Genomic DNA, 11,596 nt, shown 5'->3' on the forward strand with positions numbered 1-11,596 from the left:
ACTAATTAATAACAAGAAAAGAAAACTATACCATTTATGTTAGGTTTATTACTAACATAGTTTCTGACATAATAATTATAGAAGAATTCTGGAGACACAGCAGAGTAGGAAGCACCAGAAATCTGTCTTTCCACTGAACCAGGGGTCCCCAACCTATGGTGAGTTGTATAATTATTTCATTATATATTACAATATAATAATAATAGAAATAAAGTACATAATAAATGTAATGCACTTGAATCATCCCGAAACCATCACCCCACCCCTGGCCACGGAAAAATCGTCTTCCATGAAAACGGTCCCTGGTGCCAAAAAGGTTGGGGACCACTGACTTAGACAACTGCGTTGGCAAAATCTGTCTGATATAACTATTTTGAAACTCTGTAGTCCATTGAAAGCTTGTAAGTTTCTGGGGAAGGACTTGATAAAATAAGGTGTTAATTTTGGTCACTTTCAGCTCCTAGCACAGAAGCAGCAAGCCACCCACAGCTCCCCTGGTAGGCAGCTATGCACATGTTCCTGGAGCAGCTTGCATATGGCTTGTGTAAGCCAGGGTAGGCAAAAAGGTCCTTGTCCTCTAAACATGGGTATCTGTGCTGTGATCACTGATTGCTGCCTTTGATCACATATGTGTAGTCAAAGAGGATGGGCCAGAGCACCTTTTTCCTCCTCTTATCATTTTTCTCTTTTTCCCCTTTTGGGAATCAGACATTAAAAGACTAAAACAATCAGAAGCAATTGTATATATGGAGAAAATTAGAAAGTGACTATGCATGCCTGGAAAAGGTGCAAAGAAAAGACCTGAAAAGATCTTAAGTTTATACTTTAGGCTGATCCCTCATACACGAATGGCCTACAACAATAAAAAAATAAATAAATAAAACAAAAATGATAACAAAACCCAGCAAACCCTGGGAAAAAGGAAAAAGCTGATTTCCAGAGTTACCATATTATTAGATTTACAAGTCCAGTTTTCAATCAAAAAAACATAAAGTATACAAATAAGCAGGAAAACGTGGCACATTTAAAGGGAAAAAAATAAATCAACAGAAACTGTCCCTGAAAAAGAGCTGATGGCAGATCTACTAGGAAAAGACTTTAAAGATGCTCAAAGAACTGAAGGAGGATGTTGTGAAGAGAGTTAAGAAAATGACATATGAACAAAATGAAAATAACAGTAAAGAAATAGAAAACCTAAAAAGAAACCAGAAAGAAATTTCAGAGTTGAAAAGTATAATAACTGAAATGAAAAATTCACTAGAAGGATTTAAAGGCATATTTGAACAGGCGGAAGTAAGAATCAGCTAACTTGAAGACAGGACAATTGAAATTATTGAGTCTGAAGAACAGAAAAAAAAGATTGAAGAAAAGTGAACAAAGGCTGTGAACAGAGCCTAAGATATCTGTGGGACACCATTAAGCAGATAAATATATGCATTGTGGGAGTTTCAGAAAGAGAGAAGACAGAGTGAGAATCAGGAAATTATATGAAGAAGTAATGGCCAAAAACTTCCCAAGTTTGATGAAAGACATGAATATAAACATCCAGGAAGCTCAACAAACTCCAAGTGGGATGAACTTAAAAAAGAGATCCACACTGAGATACATGATAATCAAATTGTCGAAAGAAAAGAGAATCTTGAAAGCAGCAAGAAAATGATACATCACATACAAGGGATCCTCAATAAGATCACCATCAGATTTCTTATCAGAAACTTCGGAGGACAGAGGCAGTGGGGTGGTATATTCAAAGTGCCAGAAAAAAAAAAAAAAGTCAACCAAGAGTCCTATATCCAGCAAAAGTGAAGGAGGCATTAAGATATTCCCAGATAAACAAAACCTGAGGCAGTTTGTTATCACTAGATATGCCCCACAAGAAATGCTTAAGGAGAGTGGATTGGAAGACATAATGTTCAAATGTCAATAGAACACAAAGCAATCTACAGATTCAACGCAATCCCTATCAAAATCTCAAGGACAGTATTTCACAGAAATAGAAAAACCCATTCAAAAATCCATATAATCTCAAGGGACCTCAAAGAGTCAAAACATTTTTTCCAGAACAAAGCTGGAAGACTCACACTTTCTGATTTCAAAACTTATGGTAAAAGCTGCAGTAATCAAAACAGCCTGGTACAGGCATAAAGACAGACACATAAACCAATGGAACTGAATAGAGAGCCCAAAAATAAACCCTCAAATATCTGGTCAAATGATTTTTGACAAGGGTGTCAAGACTACTCAAAAGGGAAAGGACAGTCTTTTCAACAAATGGTGTTGTGAAAACTGGATATCCACATACGAAAAAAATGAAGGTGGATCCTTACTTAACATCATGGACAAAAATATATCAAAGAATTAAAATTAAATGTAAGATCTAAACTATAAAACTAAGAAGAAAACATAGGGCAAAAACTTTACAACACTGGGTTTGGTAATGATTTATTGTATACGACATCAAAGGCACAGAAAACAAAAGAAAAAATTGAAATATTGGACTTCATGAAAATTAAAAAATGTATATCAAAAGACAATATCAACACAGTAAAAAGGCAACCTACAGAATGGGAGAAAATATTTGCAAATTATATATCTGATAAGGGATTTAATATCCAGTATATACAGAGAACTCCTAAAACTCAACAACAAAAAACCACCCAATTCAAAAATGGGCGAAGGACTTGAATAGACATTTCTCAAAAGAAAATATACAAATGGCCAAGCACTTGAAAAGATGCTCAACATCATTAATCATTAGAGAATGCAGATAAAAATTACAATGAGATGCTACCTCATATCTATCAAGGCTCCTATCAAAAAAAAAGAAAGAAAGTATTGGCAAGAACATAAGGACATTGGAAGCCTTGTGCATATTGATGGGAATGTAAAATGGTGCAGCTGCTGTGGGAAACAGTATAGAGGTTTCTCAAAAAATTGAAAATAGAGTTACCATATGATCTAGCAATTCTACTTCTCAGTATACACCCCCAAAGAACTGAAAACAGGATCTTGAAGAGATATTTGTACACCCACATTCATAGCAGCATTATTTATAACAGCTAAAATGTGGACACAACCCAAGTATCTATCAACAGATGAATGGATTAGCAAAATGTGCTGTATACATATAACGGAATATTATGTAGCCTTAAAAAGAAAGAAATTCTATTATATGCTACAACACAGATGAATCTTGAGGACATTTTGCTAAGTGAAATAAGCTAGTTGCAAACACATAAATACTGTATGATTTATGATTTCATTTGTATGAGGTACTTAGAGTAGTTAAAATCATAAAGGCATACATACAGTAGGAATGGTGGTTTCCTGGAGCTAGGGGGAGGGAGGGAAATCGGGAGTTACTGATTAATGAGTACAGAGTTTCCATTTTGCAGGATGAAAAGAATAATGGAGATAGAGGAACAGCATGATGAACATACTGACATATACTGAATTGTAAACTTACAATGGTTAAGATGGTAAATTTTACGTATGTGCATTCTATATATTTTAACACAAAAAATAGAAACAAAAAATACCACAGAGCTGAAAATGATCTTGGAAACGATAGTCCAACTACTTTATTTATAGATTAAAAAAAAAATTTAAGATATAGAGTTTAATGCCTTGTCCAAAGTTACATAACCAGTTTTGGCTACACCAACATTAGACTCAACTCTTCAGACGACTAAGGCTGTGCTTTCTACTGCAACTTTCTACCTTTGGTGATCTACTTCAAAAACTGAAATAAATACATAGACAGCCTCAGGTAATGGTTTTACATCATCCCACTTAGTACTGTAATGTACTTTAACTTGGAATGTTGTGAAAGAAATATTGAATTATTTAGTTATTGAATTAAGGACTTTTTCCTTACCAAATGTCAACTAACATTTATCACTTTTTAAACAAAGAGTCTATAGTTTGACTGCTTATATATACTGAAACAATTTTCCATACAATTTCATCATGAGACAGGGAACTGGCAGACTGTGCTCAATAAGGAGTCATAAAACCTGAACCAAGGTCTCTGTTAAAACGGGAGGCAGTGGAGAAACCAGCCCAAACCAGCTAGAACCAGGATGGCCATGAAAAATGACCTCATATTACACTCACTGCTCACTATACCCTGTTTATAATGTATTAACATACTAAAAGAAACTCCCACCAGTGCCATGACAGTTTACAAATGCCATGGGAACTCCCAGAAGTTACCCTATATGGTTTAAAAATAGGAGGGACCCCGGTTCCAGTAACTCCCCACTCCTTTCCTGGAAATCTTATGAATAACCCTCCTTCCACTTCACATAAAATTAAATAGAAGGTATAAAATAAGACCCTGGAAACACATATAGTGCTACTCTCTCTGGCTCCGAGAGCCACTACTCTATGGAGCAGCCACCTTTCTTTTTTTTTTTCTTTTCTTACCTCAATAAACTTGCTTTTGCCTTACTCTGCTGGCTTGCTCTTGAATTCTTTCCTGTGCCTTTAGGCTGGATCCCAGTTTTGGGGTCTACTTTCCTGCATCAATCATATACTTGAAATATTTTCTATGTTTACTGATTTGAGAATATTGATATGCTGGAAATAAATACTAAAGAACTAATGACTGGCCTATAGATAGATTTCCATTAAGTGTACAATAAGGTTGCTAACATAACAAAAATGTTAAGAAAACCCTTACAATTGATAATTCTACATAAAGTCATTAATCTTGATAGTATAACATTATTACAGGATAAAACATCATTAAGATAAAGATAATTTAATCACCGTGCAAATGTAATTTATCGATCTACCATAAAATGAGTTTATTGACAAAACAATTTAAAGCATTATTTGCACACATACAAGAGTTTGTTTTGCAAATATTATACTAAGTATCATTTTTGAGAGTTTGTAATCAGACTTTCAAAAAGGTATATTTGCAGTGTTGAATTTTTGAGACAAGTATTTTTATTGCTAACAGCAATGCAGACATATATATTATTTGATTCATAGATGATTTTTGTTTTCAAGAAGACTATTAATTATCACTAATGTCATTAGAGAATCCTTTCTGAGATACCAAATGGAGATGTAGCCATATGATCAGCATTAATGAGTATTATGCTGGTGGCTCCCTTATATAACACCTGTAAAATAGCTTTTCCAAAAGTGAAGCCCCTTAAAGTTGAGAAAAACACTATTTAAGGTTGAGATAATCTCAGTCTTGTTGAATTATTAGTTTCTCTCCCAGAGGCTTAAAAGTTTAGAGAGATTTTCTAATAATTTTCATTACTTTTCTAACCTTAGGAGAAGCAATATACTATAATGGATAAAAGCATGAACTTTTAGGTCTGAAGACAAAGTTCAGATCCTAGCTCTGCCACTATTACTTGTGTTACCTTGAATAATTTTCTTTATTTGTAAAATGTGGATAATCACACCTACCTTGTAGGCTAATTGTGAGTATTAAAGGAAATAATACGGAAAACACAGTGCCCGAGTCAGAGTCAACCAAATAACAACTGCTCAAAAGAAGCTAAACTCCATTCTTCCTCAGTTCCCCAATTTCAGAAATGCTCATTTCAGCGTTAAAAAGTAAAACTGATACTGCCAACTGTCATACACATACAGCTGCCAGCAGCTGCCACTTTATTAGTCTCAGGGTCTAAAGCATACCTAACTGAAGTCACAAAGTTGACCTTTCTAATCTTCTATAAATAAGGAAGTAGGATACCATAAAGTCCTTAAAAAACAAATAAAACGCCATATTTTTCCTAAAAAAAATTTAAAAAATTATTTATAATATATGTACATAAAGTATGTTTTTCTTTTTACTAGTCTGGGAAAACACTGTTTGACTACTTATAGCTCATTTACAAATAAGGCCTGAGAAGGGAGAACATTATAAATTATATACAATGACTAGAACATCCACTATAAAAAGGTCTGCCATTTTCTATTATAAAACTGCTAGTTTAAATCAAAGACTGTCATCATCATAATAACAACAACACTGGGGTTAGCCATTAGAAATACACGATATAATCACACAAGCAAACAGGACATTTGAAGAAACACACTCATTCTAACGCAAAAAAAGTTACCTTCTAATAGTAACATTATTTTCAGAATCTGAGTATGTAAATAAAATACTGCTTAAGTTCACTTTCTCTTACTGAAATGGGGAATAACTCAGTAAACTAGAATTATCAACAAAATCAATCATAATTACCTAAATGATGTGACAGGAATGCTATCCTTTAAGATATAGAGTATTTTCCCAATTTAAGCATATTATTTTATGTAATCTATTAAGTTCTCAAAAGGTCTTATATAGCAAACAAACAGAAAAGCTTAATTAAACAATATGGCATCCCTGTACACATTTTAATAGATATAGGTCTTTAAAAAAATAGTAAATATAAGGTTCAAATAGGGTATAAAGCACCCACTAAAACTTGATATATATATCCTTATTCCATTCTGATAAAAACTAAATGTAAGCTAAGTATTCAATTAATCATTGGATTACAGGTTACTTAGCAGTAGTCTCTGAAACACAAGGAAGTGGTAAGTGTTCCACACATTTTTATTAACTCAGCTCAATGAAGCAATACATTAAATTATTTTTAGCTGTCAGTTTAAACATTTATGGAAAATGGCCCAAATTTAAAAACATTCATTTCTAATCTCTTTCACTTAGTATTAACTGATTAGTTGTAAGAACATACCAAAGTTTGCATATATAGACAGACATCTTAAGAAAGCATCAGGTTTGTTTGTTCATTTGATAGTCAAAGGGGCAAAGATCTCACTTAAGGCCCTAAAATTTATTTTACTAAAGTGACATTTGTCCACCCAAAGTCAATCTTCAGCACTAGCAGGACTTATTACACTTTACCTTGTCTTACATATTTTTTCAGTCACAGATATAATGTTTGACTAGATTTCTATAAAGCAATCTAGCTTTCGACAACAATGAAATTATTGTTTACATACTCAGCTATATAAAAACTATACATACATTCCCCAGTAGTAAGCACAGATAACCAAAACTGATATATGGAAATGTATATTTTATTATAAAGTACAGCCAAATAGTCAGAGATGATGGTAACTAATTCAATCAAAAAGATATTGGAAAGACTCTATTCACCTGGTTGATCATAAAATAAAGAGAAATAAAAGAGATCAGCTGCCCATTCACAAATATATGGATGACATATGTAAAAGAGCTCAACATCATTAGTCATTAGGGAAATGCAACTTACAACCATGAGATACTACTACACATATATTAGAACATCTAAAAGGCAAAAACTAACTGACAATTCCAAGTGCTGACAAGGATGCAGAGCAACCTTGAACTCTCAAATACTAGTGGAGGGAAGGTAAAATCGTACATCCACTTGGAAAAAGTTTGGCAGTTTCTTGTGAAGTTAAATATATACCTACAATAAGGTCCATAATACCCTAGGTATTTACCACAAGTGAAACAAAAACTTATGTACATACCTGCGTGTGCACACACACAAACATAAACCCTTTATGTAAATGTTTGTAGTATCTTTATTCATGATTGACCAAAACTGGAAACAACCCAGATGTCCCACAACAGATAAATGATTGAGCAAACTGTGGTACATACAATAAAATACTACTCAGCAACAAAAAGGTACAAACTAATGATTTATACAACAAATGAATGAAACTTACATGTATTTTGCTAAGCGAAAGAAGCCAGACCTAAGAGGGTATGTATTGTATGATTCTATTTATGCGAGATTCTGGAAAAGGCTAACGAAGGGGTGGAAAACACATCAGTGGTTGCCTGGGGTTGGGGAGAGGGATTGACTACAAAGCAGCAGCACGAGGGAATTCTGGGGTCATGGAACTGTTGTTGGCAGATACATGACTCCATGCATTTTTAAATACCCCATAGAACTATATAACACAAAAGGTGTATTTTACTGTATGTAAATTAAAAACAAATAACCAGGAAGTCAGGGAAATCCAAGATAAGATCAAAACTGTGAAAAATGAATCTAACTGTGATACAAATCAATGACACAGTGAACTGAAGGGGATATGGAAGAAAAGACCTCACTTAACTAACTTTGGAAAAAAGCATTTTGGCTAGATACTGTGGGAATAAAGATAAAAAGAACTATACACAGACACTGTGTTCTATTTGGTAAATTTGTTTCTCATAGGAGTATGGGTTAGCAATTCTGAAACTACGATACATGTATAACAATTACATAAGTACATTGTAGATAATGAGAGAATCAGGTTTCTCATCGTGGGAGAAATAAATTCAAATAAGCAAAAGGGGAATATGAGAATAATCCTGTGATGCTACATTGGAGTTGAATGTATCAGTATGAACTTTTAAATGAAAAAAATTTTAAATGCATATACAGATTGACACAGAAATAAATATAGATGTGCATATAAATGTGGGTTAGCAAATATACTTACATTTCCTAGCTCTGACAGCTGAGAGGCCTAAAAGCAATAGCCACTCAGTAGCAATAAGCAAACTAGCACCCAGATGTTGGTTTCTAAATACTATTCTCCAATAAGATGAACCTGGGTTCCTTGGAAAAGTGGGTGATTCCAGGGCTGGAGAAGGGAAAATACAAGATGAACCTGAAGCATCTTAAGAAGCCAGAAAGTAAGGAACTGCTTTTTAAGACAAAGGGGAAGAAAAAAAAAAAAAGAAATCTGACATGCTGAAAGGACGCAGAAATATTCCCAGTGGCCAAAGCTAGAACAATTTGAGCAACAAAATAAACAGTATTGATTCAGAATAAAATAAATATCCACACTAATATATACAAATGACTAAATAAATAAATGTGAGGAGGGACTACTCTCTGTCACAGAAGAATTATAACTGGTAATATAGAGGAAATAAGGGGAATAAAAAATGACCACTGGAATACCACAGCCACTGCAGGCAAAATCCACGAATAAATGCTAAAATTAGTGGCCAAAAATTTAAGAAGAAACAGGATATTTGTGGAGCCTCAAAGTATTTTTTCCCAAATATTTATTAGTTAATGGAAAAATATTAACCCTACAATGGAAGAATCTGGCACACACCACCATAAGCAAGTGATAAAGGTTACAGCATGGAACCCATGATAGTATGTGCTGAGAAAGGCATATTACCTCTGTGGTATTCTCTCCTAAAATCTGTAACTTCAAACTGATTATGAGAAAAAAATCAGAGAAACCCTAATCGAGTGACATTTTACGAAACATTTAATAGTCTTCCAAAATATGAAAGTCATCAAAGACAAGGAAGGACAGAGGAACTGCCAGAGATTAGAGGAGACCAAAGAAATACCACAACTAAATGTAATGTGGGATCCTGGGAAAAGGACATCAGTGGAAAAACTGGTGAAATTCTAATAAAGTCTGTAATTTACTAAGTCCATATTGATTCTTCAGTTTTGATCACTATACCATGGTTATGTAAGATGTTAACATTAGGGGAAGCTGAGTGAAGAATATACAAAAACGCTCTGTACCATACTATCTTCACAACTTATTTGTTCATCTAAAATTATTTTAAAATAAAAAGTGTTTTAAAAGCTTAAAGAAAAGAGAAAAACACTCTTTATTCCCTCTTTCAAGTGTACATATACCCTCTTGACAGCAAATTCTATGGATAAAATTTTTTTTCTAAAAAAAATTTTTATTTAGTAGAAAATAAAATGACTGTGTACAAAAAACATATTATTCAAAAACACATTATTTAACATTTTTAAAGAAAATCCATAGTGGACAATTAAAGTAAGATGTTTTTATATTACTAGTTTCTTTCCAAACTAGTTTTTTTTACTACCCTGACAGCTATGCAGAAATAATACACATGTCCACAATGTTGTTAGCAGTAAAAATACTCATGTCAAAAATTCAACACTGCAAATAGCTACTGTAACAGCTGATACTGTTCAGCATCTACAAAAGTAAAAAGTTGACATTCTGTTTTAGTCTTTTAGATATGAACAGGGAAAATTAGAAAACAAATCCATTCAGGCCCTTTCTTATCCAGCCACATACACTCTAAAACAGTGGTCCCCAACCTTTTCGACACCAGGGACCAGTTTCATGGAAGGCAATTTTTCTCTGGGGAGGGGGTGGGTTAGGATGATTCAAGTGCATTACATTTATTGTGCAGTCAAATCTCTCTGCTGATGATAATCTGTATTTGCAGCTGCTCCCCAGCACTAGCATCACCTCCTCAGCTCCACCTCAGATCATCAGGCATTAGATTTTCATAAGGATCGCACAACCTAGATCCCTCACATGCACAGTTTACAGTAGGGTCGGTGCTCCTATGAGAATCTAATGCTGCTGCTGATCTGACAAGAGGCAGAGCTTATGTGGTGATGCAAGTTATGGGAAGTGGCTGTAAATACAGATGAAACTTCACTCTCCCACCTGCTGCTCACCTCCTGCTGTGCAGATGGTTCCTAACAGGCCATGGAGCATTCTAAAAGACAAGCTGTATATTCAATATACCAAAGATTTCCTACCCCGTCTTTAACTCACATATTTAACATCAAACTGGCAATGATTCAGTATTTGATTTTTGAAATATTTTATGCTGACCTAGAAAAATCTAAATAATCTAAAGTTACATGAAAGAGAAAATCAAAGTGTGAACTTTTCTATAGATTTCCCCTTGCTTTACTTTTAAGTATCACAACTGGAACACAAATCAGGGAAGTTTAAAAAAAAAAACAAAAAAGATGTCTTAAGATATGATTTCAACAGAGGCAAAAAAAATTCAGCAGTACCTTCTTACATAATCCATCATCTAAAAGACAATTTTATTTACTTATTCATAATAAATTATTTATTCATAAGTCTCAGTTTATGAATCAGATAGGTACTCTCCAAACCCAATTCAGTTTAGGCCATACCTACACGCACAATGCTAAGGTGGCCTCATTAACACAGTAAAGTTATCAAGATTCCCATCCCTTCTTCTGCAGCTTGATAATCTTTCATAATTCAAATGTATAAGCACTCAAATTCTAAATCCATACTGATTTAAATATAAAATGCATGATGGTATAAAAAGATGTTTTCCTTCAGATAAATTTCTAGATTTCCCCCTTTAAAAAGTAAATTTTTAGAAGTTCTAAACTGGTGTTATAAGAACACAAGCAAAGATACCTCACACAAGTCTATTAGGAAACTAAATATATCTCAGGCTAGGCATGACATAAAAGAAACTGTTTTTCAAATTACATCATTCTTTATAACACGAAGAATTCAGAAACTTACTTTATTTTGTTAAGATTACCTGGAAACTAGCAAAATTTTTTTTTCAGATTTCCGTGCCCTAAACTGGGAAATTCCTTTATGTGATATAGGTTGGCAATTCTAATTTATATGACATATTTTAAAAGTATGCTTTTTTCCTTCACCCAAGAGATTCCTGAAGAGTACAGCAAACAGTTTATAGATTTTCTAGGCTCAAATTTTAATTTCTTCTTCTACCTTATGTATTTTAGACACTCATAATTTTAGGAATCATAAAGCAAGTATAAATGGTTCATTTTAAAACTCACAGAGAAATGTAATT

At 33.6% G+C, this 11,596-nt stretch overlaps 1 protein-coding gene across 1 annotated transcript in view; it reads right to left on the minus strand.

Annotated features, from left to right (window-relative positions):
- GLCE (glucuronic acid epimerase) overlaps window positions 1-11,596 on the minus strand; it is a 61,999-nt gene that overhangs the window by 49,371 nt on the left and 1,032 nt on the right. The window lies entirely within an intron of this gene.

This window comes from Propithecus coquereli, unplaced genomic scaffold (genome assembly GCF_000956105.1).
Source record: "Propithecus coquereli isolate 6110/MARCELLA unplaced genomic scaffold, Pcoq_1.0 Scaffold92, whole genome shotgun sequence".
NCBI classification, from domain to species: Eukaryota; Metazoa; Chordata; class Mammalia; order Primates; family Indriidae; genus Propithecus; species Propithecus coquereli.